At 41.5% G+C, this 21073-nt stretch overlaps 1 protein-coding gene across 2 annotated transcripts in view; it reads left to right on the top strand.

Annotated features, from left to right (window-relative positions):
- cadm1a (cell adhesion molecule 1a) overlaps positions 1-21073 on the top strand; it is a 348623-nt gene that overhangs the window by 178709 nt on the left and 148841 nt on the right. The gene's annotated exons all lie outside the window — the stretch shown is intronic.

Genomic DNA, 21073 nt, shown 5'->3' with positions numbered 1-21073 from the left:
TAGCTTTGGTATAAAATAGGGCTTAAGTGGTTAATGTATGTTGCATAATATAATACATTATATCTGCAAAGTAACTAGTAACTCAAGTTTTCAAATAATTGTAGTTGAGTAAAAGTACAATATTTGCCTCTGAGATGTAGTGGAGTAGAAGTAAAAGTATAGACAATTGGAAATACTCCAGTAACCCTAACCCAAAATTGTACTTAAGTACAGTACTTGAGTAAATGTACTTAGTTACTTTACACCACTGACAGTTAGTTAGGTGGTTAAACTCACACAATGCTCAGATGAATCAAGTTACCTCCATGAGTCCCTTATTAGCCGGTTAAATCTACAATCCATATGTTTTATGTCCATTGTCTCCCTCTCCTGATAGAGAGAGGCAATTGCAAAGACAACCAAACTACTATAAATAGTGTTAGTGTAAGAAGGCTTTCAATGACAAACTAGTATGATTAGGGGGAGCTGAGGGTGGAAGCAATACAAGAGTTGCCAAACGCTAATGAGGAAGAGGAAGTGATAAGTTGAAGGAGAGAAAGAGATGACAAAATATGTTCTGACCTGCTCTGTCAACCCTGGCTAGGCATCTTGTACGCTCTCAGGATAACATACTCCATTTATTAATACCTACAGTGTGTGCCAGCTGCTTTAGAAATCAAAGATGGTCCAAGCTGTATTCATCCACCTCAATTATCTATGAAGAGTGACTTCACATTTTGGAATTGATAAACAAAAGAAAATACATCTTAAAAATATGAATAATGCACATAACTTATTTGCTAGATGACAGACTGACAAATCCCCCAGCATTGATAGCTGCTGAACCCCTCTCCACCAGCAAATGCAATGAGTCAGAAGTGACGTGTTCAATGACTACTTCTTCTGACTCCTGGTCCCTGTGTCCTTGCTATCAAAGCAGTGATTTTGCTTAATTTACACTGTTGTACGACAGCATCGCTTGCAGAAATTATGCGTAGCCTGCGAGTTAGTTCAGGCAGTATATACTCCAGAGGTTACACACTGCGGTTATGCGGGCGCATAGTATACAGAGCTTACTACAACGCTATTACACAAACCATACAGTACATCATAGCTGATGTGACATCAGCTGACCAATCAGCGGGTTATTTAAGCTCACCTCAGTCTCTGTTCATTCTCTGCTGTCATTTGTCCCTGGTCTGTTGGTATGCGATTGTTTACTCCCACCACCACCCCAGCACCACCAGTGGGCTCTGGTTCTGTTCCCCATGGGGGGTTGTTATGTTATGGTATATCTATCTCCCTGCTCTTAATGGTTAATGATGGCTGTATGATTGTGTTGAGCAGGGAGAAAAATGTTGCAGAGCCTGAACGCCAAGATAAATTATTATATCCAGACTTGTATTCACATTCATAATAAAATATTTGTTCAAATTGTTCGTGAGTTATCTGACTGAACTGCTATTTTTTCGCGTGCAATGCCATTGTAGGAGATCAACTTTCATGTGGTGTCATCAATATGTATAATAGTCAAATGCTGAAGTCGACTCCAACCTTTTTGGTTCAACCTCGCAGCACACACGCTCGTGCATGGCGTGCATGCACATACAGAGCGTTTGGGGCGGGGACAGTCTCTCATCATGCTCACATTGTTTTGAAGTGGAGGTGTCGTAAATGTAAATCACAACTTCTTCATCAGAACTTATAGAAAAACATCCATCACAAACCAATTTGTGTCATGACTAGTGTTGCCAGGTCTGCTTATCAGCTACTTTGGGCTTGTTTTTCTGTAAAGTCGTAAATATTGGAAGTTCCAAGCTGCAATTCGAAAATAGCCGATTTACAAGCTCACAACGTGTCGTGGTGGAACGCGTTGTAAGGTTGTAGATCTGCTATTTTCAAAAAATGTTAACAACAACATTAGACAACAAAGTACTGAAAGTTTTTTACTTAAGTAAAAGTATCAATACTGCAATGCAGAAATACTCTGTTAAAAGTAAAAGTCTGGAATTCAAAATGTTTGTCCCATTTCACAAGTTTTCAAATGTATAAAAATCATTTGAAAATGGCAGATCTACCAGCTCACAACGTGTCGTGATGCGGTGCGTTGTGAGACAAAGTTTAAATAGGGCTGAAGTGGTTAATTTATGTTTTGTAATAATAATAAAAATCAGTAACTAGTAACTAAAGTGCTCAAATATCTGTAGTGGAGTAAAAGTATAATATTTTAGTCTGAAATGTAGTGGAGTAAAAGTATTAAGAATTGTAAATATTGAAGAAAGTAAAAATACCTCAAAAGTGTACTTAAGTACAGTACTTGAGTACAGTTACTTAGTTACTTTACACCACTGACTGCACCTGGCACACATGCTGCTTATTGGGTATCCATACTTTAAAATACTGCCATAGGCAGCCTAAAGTTTTCCATCAAGCGATGAGTAAGTCACACTAAAGTACTACTGTACAGGATGGTTGACAACACTAATGCAATGCTAACAGTGATGTGGCTTCAGGACAGAGGTTATTTTGTATTCCTAAACTCTGACGCGTTGTCCTCCTCTCTGTCTTTCTAACACGATACAAGACAGTTACGCCGTCAGTCCCCATGCTTCCTGCAGCAACTGTGTCATCTGCAACACCGTTTACACCCGACGGAGCACATCTCCTGTGTTTTCAAAGAAAAGACTGCACCAGCTGTTCCATTGTAGCGTAGGCATGCATTTTCCCACTGACTACCCCCCCTGTACAAACCTCTTTCTTCCACCTGAAGTTTCATGGGATGTATGCAAATTGTTCAGGATGTGATTGTGTTTGAAAATGTACCAAACCTAAATCATTTGAAAAAAAAAAAAAATCAAAATCTTTCTACTACATAAATACCTGGCAATCCTGCTACCATCGACAGGGATGAGGCTGACACATTGACTATAGTCTGCATCCTACTTAGTGGTGAGTGTAGCACAGATGGCTTGTCATGTGTAAGCACCATCAGTCCTTGCTCTCTGTGTGTGTGTGTGTGTGTGTGTGTGTGTGTGTGTGTGTGTGTGTGTGTGTGTGTGTGTGTGTGTGTGTGTGTGTGTGTGTGTGTGTGTGTGTGTGTGTGTGTGTGTGTGTGTGTGTGTGTGTGTGTGTGTGTGTGTGTGTGTGTGTGTGTGTGTGTGTGTGTGTGTGTGTGTGTGTGCGTGCGTGCGTGCGTGCGTGCGTGCGTGCGTGCTCATGTGAGTTCCAACTACCGTTAAATCAAGTTGGATGTAAAGAGAAAACCGTGTCAGAGCTAACTGCTCTCCAAATTAATGAACTGGCTTGGTTGCCAGACACGACTGATGCTTAGCCTCTGCAGCTTTTAATGATTTATTTATTTAATCTCTCCATCCATTTAGGTCTGGTTGAAGTGAGCGGTTGATGTGAAGTTGGCCGAGTAATTTTTTTCTTCCTCCTGTACTAATTTTGAAAGGTTTAGTCTGCCAAGTATAAAGTACTTTAGTGTGTATTTTGTGTCACTGCAGGGATGCTTAAATTAAAGGAAACTTTGGAGTTAGAATGACGCTCATGGTAGCAACACTAAGACAAAATATGAGGTGCTGGTAAAATTGTCCAAATAAATGACGTCATATAAAAGCTGTGTCCAGTGTCCTGAAACCCAGCCCTGACAAAGAGCTCTAGTTATCTTCAGTCATTGCCTCGATCTAATGCTTACTGACAGCAGAAGACCTTCTTTTTTCTCTGGAACATTCAAGAGAAGTACAACAGATGCACTACGGCAACAAACAAACAAACAAAAAACCACAATGCTGACTGAATTATTACACACAAAGGACCTCTGCATGGGGCCATAGCACAACGGGGCTGACCACCCCTGCCAACTCCAGCCTCCGACAGAGACGTTTCTTGTTGTGTCTTATCACTGTGTTGCACTACAATTAAACGATTTGGCTTGGCATAGGGTCTGATGCTTTTGTCATTTTTGCAACATAAAGCTGGATAATATGTGAGTGTCTGTAGACACGGCAATAGAGCACCGAAGTCCTGACGTCACTCGTTCATCCCCAGGTTTGCGGAAGTAATTTCTCTATGGAGAATAACATTGGGTTATCTTAGAATCGTCTCATATAAGAATTGTGGTCCAAAAATAAACACCGCGTGTCGGCGTTATTGTCAGGGAGGAGGTTCTGTATCGTTTATGATAGTCAGTCACTTATATTTGATACAGTCTGTTTCTGGCGAAAATGTAACTAATTCGGCGGAAGTAACATTAGCGTTTTCTCACCGTCAGTTGATGCTTCATATCCATAAGAGTCACCCCGCCGGGGTCATGTGTTTATTTTTGGAACACAGTTCTTATTTGACGCGATATTTAATACGTCTATGGGATTCAGAACGGGGGTGGAAAACTGCAAACCAGGTAGACAAACAAAGGATGTGTAAATGACGTCAGACTTCGGCGGTCTATACTCCCTTCAACAAGTTTCTTCAAAGATAAAAGCCCAGCGTGCGTTTTATCCAACTTCCATATTTGATACACAGGCAGGGCAGCAGCTCTTGTTCTTGGCTCAAAGTGCTGCTGTGTCATTTGATCTTGGCAGATCCTCGACATATGAGACCTGATTGGGTTAAAAAGCTGTGACTTGACACTGCTCTAAGAGATGTGCCTTCCCGCGTCGAGGAGACAATTAACATGGAAGCCAATTGCCGTTGCCTTTTTTGTCTTGCCAGTCCTGTCACAACAGTGTCATGAGATCTTTTTTGTACTGTAGCGTTCAATTAGCATTGTCTGGACTTGAGACATTGTGTAAGCAACCTGCATTCTGTACCAGTCTGTGTCAGACACTTCAGAGAGATTATGTTCCCTGGGTTTATCTGATGTAAACTGTAGGCAATGGCCCATCAGTGGCGCAAGCTGTGGCAATATAAATCTGCCATAGATCCGCTGTGCGATGTAATTACCCCCTGTGACCTGTTCTTCATCATGTGGGACTAAATGTGTTTGAAATACACAATTGGTTCAATCTTTTTGGGACTGAAGAGCGGGTTGGTTTGTGTGACATCATGGGAGGAGTTCAGAACATTTAGCTTGCTCTAAAAACAGGACATCCCAGATCTCTACCCCTTAATTAGCTCAAACCCACCAAAAAGTCTCTAAATCTGTGGATTGGCCTAATTAGAGGAGTGGAGCAATGTAGTCTGGGAAGTTTAATGCATTTCCCAAACCTGGAATAGACCAACACTGATTACTTCCTAAACCCCACCACAGATACAGCTTGTTCAGCACAAACAAAACTAGTTAAAATAATTCCACCCTCCTCTCCTCTCCTCTCCTCTCCTCTCCTCTCCTCTCCTCTCCTCTCCTCTCCTCTCCTCTCTCCTTCTCACCTTTCCTGTGACATCCTCTCATCTCTCTGATTGGCTGAAGTGGTATAGAGAGGTTTGTTATAGAGAGATGGATGGAGGAGGGAGGGTGGAGAGAGAGAGATCAGTTGTGCATTTAACTGAAAGTACAACAGCGACATATGCATGCAAACCCCTCAAGATTATTTTGAGGGGGAAAAAAACACATCGGCACATTATGCAAAGAGGAGTCTTTCCTTTGACCCAGGCCTTAATTCAACAACATTTAGGCTCCCTGCCTCCCTTTTTTCATCTCCACCACTGGCTTAAAAAAATATTAATAAATGAATTCTAAAATAACACCCAGGTCCAGGGTGTTTTATATTGCGGGCAAGATGGGAGACTTCCGAAAGCAGTGGAATGGTGGATTGTTTGTCAGTGCAAGTGAAGAATATGAGGAGCTGACACATCAATCAAGGTTGGCATTTTAATGTGGCGCCATTCAACAGTGTGGATTAGCCACCCACTGCGAGGAACCGAATTTCAGCAGCACTTGTTAATGCTGAGAAATGTGCGGTGACTCTGATTTTCTGCTTCCTGTATCCCCACCGTCTTCTAAAATATGCCAGTGAACAGAGCTTTGTTATTCCTTTCTCTGTCTCTAAGGCTTCTTTCAGTAGGAGTCTTGCATCTGGCTGCTCTGAGGGCAAATGGCACAATCAAAGACGATATTCTAGTGAATGCAGTAAAAGGCACGTAGTATGGAGCGGAAGCCTTCTGTCGGCTCACTCAGATGTCCTTGCTTCCAGATATACAGCCAGGAAGAGTCTCTGTCTAAATGTTCATACATCAAATTCTGATGGATTCCTCTTTTGGCTGTCTGCTCTGACACCGCCTGTCACTCCCTCCAGATGAACAGTTCAGTGACCTGCTGGTTGAAGGTGGTAAGTAGGCGAGAGCAGAATATAGACTGGCGGAGAGAGAACACAATGTCTTCAGCTCAGTCCCGGACGGTGTCTTTTTCCCCTCATGTTGAAGAAATGGAAAAACTGGAGATGGGTCTCTCCTCATCTGTGAACTGCAGTTCGCTGCTGCCCCATGTCCTACAAACGGGCGTTTCGGCAGCCACTGCGGCATGCCATGAGTGACGGGTATAGTTTGGACAGAAGGCCTGGGAGTTTGACATTTGACATCTGAGGTGCTGATGTCAGCCTGCAGAACAAAGGCATCCAGAGATAGATGGAGCGACACACACTGACAATGGAGCTCCTGTGAAATAAGACGAGGCAAACGGCTGCATGTGTATCCTTACTAGGAGCACTGGGCAGAGAGAACTTGGACGTGTGATTGTGTGGAAACACACTGCCTGACCTTGTGTGTTTTAGATGCTGAAATACCAGCAGCACAATGGATGCATGAATTAAACATGCATGTCAAACACTTTAAATGCTTAGACACTTAGCTTAAGTAATTCTGTTGTGTATATATTAAAAACACATCGCCTTGCAAATGTGTTGTGACATTAACCGATGAATGAACCCATTTTCATTCAAATACCTTCGCGGCCTAGCCTGACACTCAGCCTGAATTTTCATTTAGTTTCACTCCATTATTCAGTCTGAAAGCCCTCTCATTGCAGCCGATTTCAGAGATGGGGGCGTGGCCAAAGTGGGACTCTTTGGCAATTGGTTCATACTGGATTATCCCGATTCGTCGTACAGATTTTCAACCGAGAAACACCCGCCTTCGACAGCGTCACCAGACCCTGAATGCGAGGCAAACGATTCAGGGGGTGGAGCCAGGCTATTCGCGGCCCGCATGGAGGGTGGAATGTGCCACTCGATATAAGTGTTGACAGCCCAGTGCTATATCTTACTTAGCCCTTGGGACAAACTCATCAGCGTCATATTTCATCCTGAACTCAAAACCAAAGGGTGAAGGGGGGGGGCCCTCATGTTGTGAGTTGACATTGACAGGCATTGTTGTCATCATGCACATATTTTTTTATTGTTATCTGTTTGTGGACGAATAAGAGGAATTAATATGTGAATATGATTTGAGGGGGGATTTCTAATGTTTGTCTGGATGTATTTTGCTCTGTAAGAAAAGAAAGAAAAATAATGCACATCAACCAGTACTCAAGACTGAGCTAGGAGGCGAGGCCTTGAAGCTACAGAACCCCTCCCCCAGCATTTGATACACGTTAGTAACAGTAATGATTCTTGGCGGTCTGGAATACCTATATTCATATTTGATACTGTGGTGTATTTTATTTTCTTTCAGCATTTCCATACTTTATTCCTTAGACAGTAGAGAGACAGGAAATGATAGACTTATTTATTCTACTGTGACGGAAAATGGGTTATTGTGTGATGCGTTAACGTATTTGTCACTGCCCCTTCTCCACCAGCCACCATTCTAGCCACGGTCACTGCCTCTCGACTCCAGTCTGTAACCATGAACTGATCTGATCCACATACAGTAGTCAATGCAAACTAGACAGCAATCTGACTAAAGATCAATACAAGGGAGATCTACTGCCTGAGGGGGGGGGGGGCTGCGCGCACTTGTGTCAAAGTGACAGGTGAGTCTTGGCATCATGCTGACCCAGTCTCTTGCCCTTAAGATATTCATTGCATCTGCTTGCATTATGCACAGCAGAATAAGGAGAAAGGCACATGACTTGGGTGGAATTCACAATGTACGGACTACATTATGCGTTACATAAACCGTTGTTTTCACCCAAACAGCCTCAAAAAAGCCTAAAAACAGAGATGAAATAAATTATTAAATACAATGATTGTCATGGTTTTCTAAAATGGTTACGCATGGGTGCATTACCCCTTTGGATAAGATGGAAGAACTAGACAACCTTGCTCTCTATTAGGATTTGCCTTTAAAAAAAAAGGGGGGGGGGCGGAGATATGTCAGTCAAATACGTTTTATAAATAATAAGTGTAGAAAGATCATTGAACTTTACGCACACCTAAACATCATATTACGTTTCATTACCACAACTTGCCTCCCATTCTGTCAAAAATCAGACACAAAAAAATAAGCTCCTTCCTCTGACAGTGTTGGTGAGGGGGAAATAAATAAATGTAGGTCACATCATGATGTTTGCATAGTGCCGTTTTCCTTTCCTTTTTTTCTTTCATTCCACAGTACTTTTAAAATTCCTACTTATGATCTTTATGGTTCTGCTGTCATAGCTCTGCAACATTTGCCTGTTGCACAATAAGCTGCCTTGAGCTTGACTGGTGAGAAATTAAATCAAGTGAGAGAAGAAGATATCTTTGGGACATTCCACGCATAAGTCATGCTTTTAGTAGGAAAGAAATAGCATACAGCAGGAGTAATGCTCACAAGCATTCCGGTCATTAGCCGAGCCATGATGGGCCAGACGGACTACATTTTAATGAAACCAATCCTTCTGACCCCACATGCTTCAACCTGTCCTGCATTAAGAGCAACCGAGAAGACGTGTGGTCTGCAGCACGCTGCCAACATGTTTTTCATGTTTTCTTTGAAGGGCCACGGCAGGCACATTAATATTTAAATTCTAATCTCATGACAGCTCATTAATATCTTCACTAACATGCATACATTACGTGTGCCCATGTACAGTATATATATACGGAGGTAAGACACATTGCATTTAAGAGCAATGTGAGGTCTCGTGCTTAATTCTCCTGGGTTGGAATTAAAAGTCAGGCGACGCAGCGTTAATCAGTGATGATGAGTCCATGTTATTTCATGACTGCAGCAAGCAGGACAAACCCAAGGAATGAAGCGCTCAACGCAGCCATTCTATAGCATTACATTTCACCCCCGCACGTTCTCATGTAAAAGCCTTTGCATCGTCTGTTGCCAAGACATGGAGTAATCCTATTTTTTGGCTCATTGTTTTCGATGAAAGCCTGCACACAGGCGCGTGTTGTCAGCTGGAATGTGTTCATCTAGTGTCCTACCCTTATCCTGTCAATGTCTTGAGAGCACATGCAGTAGCGCTCTCTCACGCACGCACACACACACACGCACACACACACACACACACACACACACACACATAAGTCTGTCTGTCTGTCCGTCTCTTTCGCTCTCTTTCGTGCTCTCTCTCTCTCTCTCTCTCTCTCTCTCTCTCTCTCTCTCTCTCTCTCTCTCTCTCTCTGAAAATAAAGACACAACGGCAACCTGGCAAGTAGCAATGGCAATTCAGCACCCTGGCAAGGTAGTGAACTCATGAGAGAGGTTTCCAAAGCAGCTTGGAGCTGTCAAAGAATGGAGGCAGTCAAGCTGCTGAGATCTGCCTTCTCATTGAATGAAAGCAGCTGGGAACTACTCAAGTGTGTCGTAACAGGTTGGATGGCCTTACTGCAGCACAGTTGTCTCTGGTTTTGGTCTACTAGCTTGTCTAGCTTCGTTGAGAAAGTGGAACCGAATTTGGATTGTTTCTGTAGGACCGTGCTGACGTTATGTCTGATGATGTCACACGGCTTCCCACTCATGAGTTGTTGTGTAGGACAATCAAAGCAAATGTCTTATGTTGAATGGTGAAGAATACATGAGCCAAGTGGGGTTGCCAAGACTTAACAATATTCATGACATACAGTACAGTATAAAAAAGGATGAAATGTAGATACCTGAAATTTAACATGTTTCTGCTAGTGTGAACACAGTCTTTGTTTTGCCTGTCAACCACTATATTTCAAAAGTTATTCCAGACTCATGTGATGTTTCTTCTCACATGTTGACCTGCAGAAATCTTTGCCTCAGACCCAACAATGTTTTCAAAGTTCCTCTTTTTATTTTTGTGCCTTAAGGATTTAAGGCAAAGTATGTAGTAGGCTACTTATCACAATATATTGCCAAAATGGCCCATAACATCAGTAAATGTAAGATCATCAACTAAATGAAAATGTATGGTAGAAAGCACAATACAAATGCCTTTAATGGAGGGATGTGTACTTGCTTATCAAACGGTGAGGAAATCTCTCTTCATCTTTAAACATCTACTGCGTGGGATATTGAAATTCAAGGATTTGTTATCTCAGGTAGTAGCTTAAAGCACATCAATATCAATAGATATTGGGCTTTTTCACTTCTAATGGTTATTGATATGTTTAACGTTAGTGTTTAATCTATTCAAGAGTGTATCCGTTTAGTTAGTAGACTTAGCAGTTCAATGTGAATGTTTGAAAATGTCCTTATGAGCAGTTATCAAAAGTGTGCTGCTGATCATAGTCTTCACCACAGCAAATCAAAGCTGTCATTTGACGACAGATTATAATTTAATTGCATTAGTGATGCAACATGAAAAAGACCTGACAAAAATCACTTAACTGAGAAAGTTCGCCTTGGCAATGCAATACCATATTTTTTTCAAGTTCAACAGCAAAATGTATCTCTTTATTACATTATTAAATACATTAGGTAATAAAACAAACTATTAATGTAGTAAAACATAAAAAGACGTGTCCTTGTTTTATACCTTGTGGTTGCATTTGAAGAAACTAGCTTTCAAAAATGTTTTGACTCTTATTATTTGACAATTTTGCCAATGTATGACCAGTTTATTTGTAGTATATTTGTTGTTGATTACTTTAGATGCAGTACTGGTGTTTTTTTGTATTAAAAATGTCTTAAAAGTCCTTGAATTGTTAAACTTTACTGTACTCCTGAGCCACAAGATTTGCTCAGTGGCCTTTTGATATCACCTAGCTCAGCTGTTCCATACTAACAATAATTATGTTAATAAAGTATTCAATTAATCAATCAAAGACCCACTCAAAACTTTACAATAATTACCTCCCTGTGATTTGTTTTGCTCTGTGTTTTACATCTTATTGAGATCGCAGTGTAACTGCATTATTTAATATCTTTCTCACCCCACACCTTCCCCTCTTTCTCTCTTTTATCTTTCTCTCCTCTAGGTAAGTGTCAGTCAACAATGTGTGGATTATTCAAGTCAGATGTGAACACCCGTCCTGCAGAGTGCCTCTTTCACCACCATGTCCCAATGGAATATTCATGGGATTCTGCCATCAGGTTGGAAAAGTTTGCCGTTTTGAGGGCTTGTGTGCCCAGTGAGGGAGGCTTCATGAAGTAGAATACCTTAGTTGTCTTTTTACAGTGGCTGGGGTGGATTTCAAAAGGCCTACAGTATATGCTTGAGCCATATTGACGGTTTAAGCCGAGGATGCAGCTGATACTGCAGGTGATTTAAGAACTTGGCCTTAATTGCTAAGAGGTCAAGGCCTTGTTCTGTCCTCAAATGTCACAGAATCTCAGGAATTTGGAGCCTGGTACATGTGTCTCCCTCCATCCACTTTTTGAAGAATCTCTCCCTCCATCCACTTTTTGAAGAATCACGATGCACAAGATTGCAGTCTCTTTCATGCTGTAAGCCCGGAATCATTGCCTCCGTTAGATCCGTGGATGAGTTAGTTATTGTTATATCATGAAGATACCACGGATATAGGTTTGGATTTCTATGTGTTGTTGTGTACCTCGTTCATCTGCCTGAAGAGTGTATTGGAACATGCAGTAGCTAAACCATCTGCAACCTGCCCCCACAATCGCCATCACGCACGCGCACACAAAACCTCTGACGATTGTTAAAAGCTCCCATCATGGGTGGTGGTGGGGGGGGGTCTATATCCTTGGCAGTGAATGCAAAGGCCATTATCATTCACTCTGTCCGAGCCAGGCGCTCTGGCATACATACGAGCAATTAGGCCAGATCTTTGGCAACCTTCCTTGGCCTCACCCCATTATCAAGACCGCTAATTGCGCATAGCACACTCGCTTCTTGGTTTACCTGTGATCTTAGTTTACTGAGGCACTACACTGTCTCTCTGCATTTGTTGCATGTGATTATTACCGTGCTTATTGTTGGTCGATCTGGATAAATGCCTAAATTGAATATTGTAAGGGAGATGGTGTCGGGAGGTAGGGAGGCGTGGGAAGAAGAACGCCGTTAAAAAGGGAGGCGGCAACAGGAAGGGAGTGAAGATGGAGAGGTGACATGTACTGTAGGGACCAATGCTTTTGGGTTCATCACACCTTCGAATTGAGATGTATATGTGGTATAGAGAAAATGAAGCTTACCAGATGCTTTGTAATGGCACACAAACTTTGGCATGTGTAGATGCATGTACATGTATTTGTGTTTGTGTTTCCTAATTTCTAATGAATACTGACAAACTCTCTGACTTACTTAGTTACCAGACTTAATTAATTCAGTGTTTTTAATTCTGTGGTGTTTAGAATTTGGCACCAGCTTCCTCGCAGCGTTCCCCAGCATTGCTACTTGATGCAGTTTAAAACCCACCTCTTCTAATGTTGCGTTCAAGTCCTTCCAAAGTCAAGACAAGTTTATTTGTATGGACATCAATCACTGTTGCACCCTCAAACTGCTATATTATTTATTATTACATTATTATTATGATTTATTGTGTTTTGCCTCCCATGGCTGGAATTATGTGCCAGGCCAAACACACGTGTGTGTGTGTGTGTGTGTGTGTGTGTGTGTGTGTGTGTGTGTGTGTGTGTGTGTGTGTGTGTGTGTGTGTGTGTGTGTGTGTGTGTGTGTGTGTGTGTGTGTGTGTGTGTGTGTGTGTGTGTGTGTGTGTGTGTGTGTGTGTGTGTGTGTGTGTGTGTGTGTGTGTGTGTGTTAGAGGTGTAACGATTCAGTAATTGCATCGATACATCATTTTGAATTCCAATGATCCACATAGATATGAAAACAACAACGACTACTTCTAGTGTGACTTGTATCGATCTAAAGTTGATTTGCAATTCATCGATGGTAAAGATAATAAGAACTTGTATTTTGCAATGTGAAAACGTTGGAAGAAGGGTCAAAGCACCGGAGTTCCCTCTCTCTGTCTGTTATCTGGGTGTCTGGTGTCAAAAGTAACAGATCTACAAGGTAAGAACTCTTGGCAGTGCAACACGTTAACTTGTAGATCTACTCTCCTTCACCTTAAAATTACTTCATGAATGACATCAAATCTGCAACCTCTCTTATATAGCTCAATGGATGATGGATAGAACATACATTAACCAAATCAGGAATATGACACTTGCCTTCTGTCTAATAGAATAATAATTTGAGTAATGAGCTGTGTTTAATGATAGGTCAAAATATGTTTAACATTTGCCAACATTATTCATTCATTTCAGTTAAGAAATGTAAAGCATTACTGTATTGGCATTGATAAAGACTTAAGTGTCATTAAGCAACATCAATAATGATGTCAGTATCAATAAAATATGAAATTAAAATGTATGATCCCAACCCTAGTCGGAAACTAAGGAAGAGAACACAGGTGTGTATGAATTGTAGTAGACAAGGTTCGAGTTTATCCATAATGGTCACGTAAATGTCTATTTGCCAGTGAATCGTTGTTTACTTATTTATATCCATGATAATTATCTCTTAAAAGAGAAATCCTACACTATCCACATACAGTATTTTACACAGATTGAATTTTTGGCTAAATAGATACTGATTTGAAATCATATCATTCATGTATTGTATCGTATTGCTTTTAAAACACATTGTTAGACCCCTAGTGTGTGTGTTTGTGAGAGAGAGCATGGAGTGGACACACTTTCTTTTATTATTATTATTGTTTATTGAATCAGGAATGGAAAAAGGGTAGTTGTTTTGATAAGAGACCTACACTGGCAAACGTTGGCTCCAAGGTTATCAGTGGTTTGTTTTTCACACCATTTTATTTCTGTATTCTTCATGAAAACACATGCACTGCAACACACACACGCATGCGGGCGTGCACGCTACAGGTTCCTTTACTCCTCTCTTTCTCTCTCGTCCCTCTGAAAGCATGAAGACTTTCAGTGAAAATCTGTGCGATGTTTTGCCTGCTAAAAGTGGAGACGGATAACCTTTTCTTGGTTTACACGCATGCACGCACGCACGCACGCACGCACGCACGCACGCACGCACGCACGCACGCACGCACGCACGCACGCACGCACGCACGCACGCACGCACGCACGCACGCACGCACGCACGCACGCACGCACGCACGGAACAGCACAAATAAAGAGATGCAACATAGTGAGGGTACCTCACTGAGTTGAGGTTTGTGTGAGGAGTATCAGGGAGAGAGAAGGACAGACTGGATTATCCACTTCACTTGGAGGCAGAAGGCCATGACCCCCCCTCCCTCCCTCCCTCTCTCTCTCTCACTCTCTCTCTCTTCGCCCGCCTTACTTTCACTTCACGTCCTGCCTTTCTCGTCTCCTGTTGCAGACTTGGAGTGAATGGAAATGAGCTGTGATTAATTCTCCCTGGTGGCTGAAGGGGGCAGTAGTCCTGGCCCCCCTGTCAGAGGGGGTTTGTAAAGAAGAGAGTGATGTAAGGGGAAAGTGGGGCACTGTATTATTATCGACAACTGCTTACGTTTGCAACTTGCAAGTGTTTTTTTTTCCTATACTGTAACACATGACATCAAAGCACTGGTCTTTCTGACACATGAAAGAATTGCTTTGAGAAGCCAATATAGCTGAAGTCAAAATCATGTTTTTTGTTTGGTTGTCTTTTTTTAGGTTTACCCATGACATTCCTGGTAGTTTCTTATGCACTGCAAATATCCAAAGCATTAATATTATACAGTTTAACAACTAAAATCTGGTTTCCAGCACTGAAAAGAGGTTCGACACAGGGCACGCAACTCATTTGAAGTGCAAGCAAGGTTAAAAATCAAACGGCAAATAGAGCCTGACTAAATGCAGATTAGTCAATAAGGAAGTATGCCGGAGACATGTTGTGATCCAAAATAAGCGCTCCCCCGTAACCCGGGGTCCCATCAACCAAGGAGCCTTGCCGACAACAAGGAAGTGAATGGCTGTTTGGTCGCGGTGCATTTGGTGTGCATTCTCTGGGGATTACACAAATTCTGGAGGATCAGTTGTATGCATATGCATAATTCATAGCATATGGAAATGGGGACAAATATAGAGCGAAGAAAATAGTATTCCAAAGCTTCGTTATGGACACTTTTAGGGGAGAAAAAAATATTGACATACATTTATTGAACACTGATGATTTTTCTCAATTGTTGTTCGATATATTTCTTGAAACTCTGACGTCATTCTTTTAACATTGCCTCAAAATCCCACACCGTCAAGGCAATTGGCCAATACACTATTTCGCTTCTCACTAAACACACTTTATGCTGTGGAAAACAGTAAAGAGAGTAGAGTTGAGTGAGAGTCTGCACCATGCTAGTGGAAAACAATGTAAAGGGATGTGTGTTTTAAATGAGTCTAACTTGGTTAAAATGGAGTGTAAAGTTCAATGGGCTTATGTAGGAGGGGGGCGTGTGATAAAATGAACATCAAATATCAAAATATTGAATCAAACAACTTACAAAACTGTCTGGGGTGCACCAAGGGCCCAGCTTGAAAGTTTTGCATTGAGGCTACTACGGAAGAGACAGTTCATATGAATGGCCTGTACTTTCGCTGTTTTACCCCTGGTGTCAGAAAGAATTTATCTTAACGCAAGTGGATGGGTTTTTGACAAACTTTAGACTAGATTTTCTTACTGCTTCCAGTCGCTAGTTTAAAGTCTCCTTTCAATCATCATGATATGCGTTTTGGTAAACTATGGTCCCATTTATTTTAAAATTGACGATATAGTAGGTTATGCTCTAGGAGGGGCTGGGTGATTTGATTGACAAGCTACACAACCAATAGCATTCATTCCCCGCCCCCGCTCTTGATTGACAAGCTACCCAACCAATAATGGTCTGGTGGCATTCTGCAGGATATGATGCGATATGACGCGATATTGAAAGATGGCGGATTTGAAATTGCTGAACAGTCGGCTTCATTTACGGTCTGTGGAGTCAAGGGGCGTAACGCTGTCCATTATTTTTATACAGTCTATGGGATGCACACAAAAGTGTAGAATGTAGAACATTTTGTATCTACATTTTATTGCAGATTATACATATTACTCTCTAGTCATCAACTATAATATTTACCTTGTTGGTTTGCTCATTTTAAATATATAGAGAATACATTTAAATTTATATTTATTCAAGGAAGATCTAGGTTTGGGAGAGGTGGGGCGGCGAACTAGCGCCCTCTATCGACGGGCCGCCTCTGCCTTTAAACAGTATAACAGTAAAATATGTTTTTCCCATGTACCCCTCAGGGGGACATGTGCCCCCGTTTGATTAACACGGTTCTAGAAGACTTTGTTTGCATATCATATTCCCCTTGACAGAGCAATAAAGGGACATTTAATAGGGCTCAGAAGAATGATCTATATCTATGACTAAATAAATCTTTAATCACTCTAATGAACTTTAGGGTATGGATTCACAAAGCCATTTAAGTGACAAATGACCCACGGAGGGCTCTGATAGCAGGATAAATCAAAAAAGGGGGCCTGGGTCTTCACTGTCTGTTTACCAAGGCCCGGCTGATTTAAATAATTGACTATATAGGACAGCAGCTCAGGAGAAGTATGCTGATAAGCAAGACGAATAAGCTCTCAGAATTTGAATCACAAAAACATTGCATTGATTACTCTCTCAGAATAATGTACCTCTGCTGACACACCTCTCTCTCTCTCTCTCTCTCTCTCTCTCTCTCTCTCTCTCTCTCTCTCTCTCTCTCTCTCTCTCTCTCTCTCTCTCTCTCTCTCTCTCTCTCTCTCTCTCTCTCTCTCTCTCTCTCTCTCTCTCTCTCTCTCTCTCTCTGTATGTCTGTCTGTCTTTGTAATGGGCTGCCAAACTCCCACTGTTGGTGCAGTGATAAAGAATGACTGTGATACAGAGTGACTCGGCAGTATTGCTCCCTGCCACTGCTCACTTTGCTTAGCTTTTGGAAACACCAGGCTTGTATTTTATTATTTGTGTGTGTGTGTGTGTGTGTGTGTGTGTGGCCACATTTTGAATCTTATTTAAGGTGGTACTAAGATTGTCTTTCTATACCTGTATATTGTGTTTTGTCATTTGGATTTAAACTTTGACAAATGCTGCATATATCCAGTGGCCAGCATGGCTGCTCATGCAGGGCATGTGAACAGTGGTCGTGTTTGCCACACTGGATTAGCTGGGCTGGTGTACGCTCTGGTTTCTGCTGCCTTGTAATATGCCGGCAAATGAGCCGTAAAATGTGCATGATGCTTCATGGTTATTGGCACTGGGGGGGAGGGGGAACACTGGTCCATACACGCCATCACTTTTAGTGGCCTTATTTCACCCCACTCACAGCCGCGTGCCTCAACACATCTCTAATACAAAACAACAAAGGACAACTTGCTGACATTATGGCACAATATGTAAAAGCATAAACAAAGAAGAGGGAGAAAAAAAAAGGATGTGGCTGTCTGATTTACCTTCAATACTGTCATTGTTGATCTAATGGATTCTGATGAGCTTTGAACATCATACATCATACATCATACATGAAACAACAACGTATGAAATATGATGCCACTTTCAAAAAACCAACTATTGGCCTGTTGCTCAGAAAGTGCTATCCATCTATATTCAATATCAATTACTGACTATAAAGATTACTCGCTGCCATATTCTGCCGAAGATTGTCTGTTTTCACATAGTTTTTTTGTTTTATTTATTAGCACATGAAGAGTTCAAAACAGAAGGAAACAAAATACATATTACATATTGTGCAGGAGAAGTTTAGAAGCCTAGAGAAATTCCCCTATTTTGTGGAATCAAACATATAAAAAAGTTCACATATTATTAAAAGAAATACCAGTAATACATGCAAGAGATGTGCATGAATAAAACATACATACATACAGTACATACATATACATGCATACATACATACATGCACAAAGTACATACATGCATATATACTGCATACAACGTAGCCTAGGACTCTGAAGCATTAAATTACAGTCAACAAACACACTTCATTTTGATCTTCGATTTGTCCAAAGATGAGATTCAAAGCGGAACGAATCTTAATGAATAAAACATAATTTTAACCAATCTGTTTGGTAGGGTGTGCCAATACAATATAATTAATACATCTACAGTGCTTTGAGGTGGTCTCCGTACTCTTCCATTGAGACATTTCCACCCTGGTGTCGGGCAGCACAGCTACTGGTTGATGATGTCAATATGTCAATAAAGTTATAGTATTTGCAGCAGACAGCATACCAGATTGGACACTATATGTGGCACCTTCTTTATTGTAGTTCAGACGTTGTTACAATTACCTCTCTGCATCTGGAGAGGGAGACAATGATCATCTTCCTTTTTAAGCCTCTTTTTAAATTGAATGTTTTTCCTAAAATCTATTAAACCTTAATAGAAGAGCCAAGGCTGAATCAACCAGGGTGCACAAAGACCCAAACTGTTAAATTAGAATCTAAAAAAAACCATCGAAGCTTGTGGAGGCAATTTTATTCCAACATGATGAGTTCTTTTTATTTATGTTTTTTTTATTCATTTATGTTTTTTTTCTCCTCCTGCCAACTGCCTAATTCCCTGTGGGGCATATTCCTCTCCCATTTCCACCTCAAAGGCATTTGCATGAAATTGTGTTTCTACACTCCTGCACATATGGATGGAAAATGAGTCTGTTTCCCTCCCACTCTGTGCTCATTTGAGCCTGTCTTTGTTTTAGTTACAGGTAGGCGCCTCCAGCTATCAGTGGCATGCTCTTATTATGAGGTGCTCATAATAAGACCTCTGTACTCAAAGTAAACCTCGGTTTACTGATGAGGCTACACGACTCTCTGTGTGGGCGCTGAAAGGAGCACAGCTTTGACTTGACTCAAAGTGAGGGACAACGATGGCAAAGACCATGCAGGGGCAATAACGTTGGGGCAAGAGCCTGTGAAGGGGGCGGCCATAGCTGAGTGGTTAGTGAGCCCGCCTAGGGAGCCAGAGGCCCTGGTTGGCCCAGGTATGATTCCAGGCCACATCAGAATATGTGTCGATGAAAATTTGTCCCTGAGCAAGACTCTTAACCCCTAATTGCTCACAGGCCCTCATTGGAAACTAGCCCGCAAGGACTTTCATGAACGTCCTGTTAAAAGGAATTATCCTTAAAGTGCCACTGCCAACTGCTGTTACTCAGGAGCTGTCATCTCACCTAAATTAACCCGTTCAATCCGGGAACACAGTGTCATTTTAAGATGTTTAGCAGATATACTGCTATACTCTATAGAGCTATAGATATACTCTAGCAGAAATAGCAGATCTACAATCTGAGATTGTAGATCTGCTATTTTTTTTTAATCGTGAAAATTTGTGCAAATCTTTGAATATATATTTTTAAAGCAAACATTTGTAACTCAAATCTTTTCTTCATGGGGGTCCCTGGAACAAAACATTTTGAGATGGGGGTCCGCGGCCAAGTACATATCTAAAAATGTTTTCTAAAACCTAACAGTGTTGCTGTTAGTGTTGCTATATCAGTGGTGCTCCAACTTTTCCCAAAATTATATGTATTTGGCCGCGGACCCCCATCTCAAAAGATGTTGTTCCAGGGACCCCCCAGAAGCACAGATCGGAGTATTTTTTTTTAGCTTTAAAACATATATTATATATATTCAAAGATTTGCTCAAATTTCCCAAGATTTTAAAAAAAAATAGCAGATCTACAAGCTCATAGTGCTCATGAGCTTGTAGATCTGCTATTTTTTAAAATAACACAGATGCGTTCCCGGTCTTAATGGATTAATGTTGAGCTAGGTTCTCTACGCGTTGACGGACTGAGTCGATCCCATGGAGCCGTACATTCCCATGAAGCACCGTGTCAGTCGGACACTCTGGGCAGTCTTTGGGGAATCAGGAAGAGCAACCTAAGGGACGGCAGTGGCTCAGGAGGTAGAGCGGCCGCTTGGGAACCGGAAAGGTTCCCTGTTCGATCCCGGGCTCCCCCCAGAGTTGGTGTCAAAGTGTCCTTGCGCAAGACACTGAACCCCTAATTGCTCCCTATGAGCAGGTTGGTGCCTTGCACGGTTTCCTCCGCCGTCGGTGTGTGAATGGGTGAATGTAATGCTCATTGTACAGCGCCTTGGATAACGGGCGCTACAGCTACAGTATATATAAATGCACCGTAAGAGCTTCATTGAGGAAGGGTCTGTAATAGACCCTTCCTCAATGAAGCTCTTATGGTGTATCACAGACTCTGTATGGGCTCATCAGACACCTGAGTTCACAGATGTTACAGAAGGAGGAGATGCTTTGAACGTCCCCATTAGCTTCGTACCGGATCGTTCCGGTTTTACTGACTCTTTGAAGGGGAAAGAAATAGGCTTCATGTTTGTAAATGTAACATTATGAAAGATCAGTGGTGTTATCGGTAGCTGTTTTGATTCCTAAAAATGCCCTGCAAATCATATAAAGGGTTATAAATAATAAATTATGTTTCAATTTCAGAGCTGATAGTTTGCGTACCTTGGTGCTGGTTGTTGTCATCTACATTACAACATGCACGTAGAGGCTTCATTTCATGTCTACGAGTTGTTTTTGTGTTTTATCATTTAATATATGATAAATGTCATTGCCATTTCCTATACATTATCTATACTAACTTCACCATTAGGTACAATACTGTTATAAGATGGTTGTTGACTCCATTTCGTGTCTCATTCAACACTCTGAATGCTTCTTAACTGTACAGTATATGTCACATTCATGATGACTGGTTCAATTAATGCCTGTGAAAGCTTATACGAGTTATGTTGCTGCTTCATTTATCCACTGTCACACATACCCATAGTCCTTGGATCACT

This window comes from Gymnoscopelus braueri, assembly GCF_963280865.1.
Source record: "Gymnoscopelus braueri genome assembly, chromosome: 8".
In the NCBI taxonomy this organism is placed as follows: Eukaryota; Metazoa; Chordata; class Actinopteri; order Myctophiformes; family Myctophidae; genus Gymnoscopelus; species Gymnoscopelus braueri.
The sequence above is the reverse complement of the archived record's forward strand: the minus strand, read 5'-3'. Positions and strand labels throughout refer to the sequence as shown.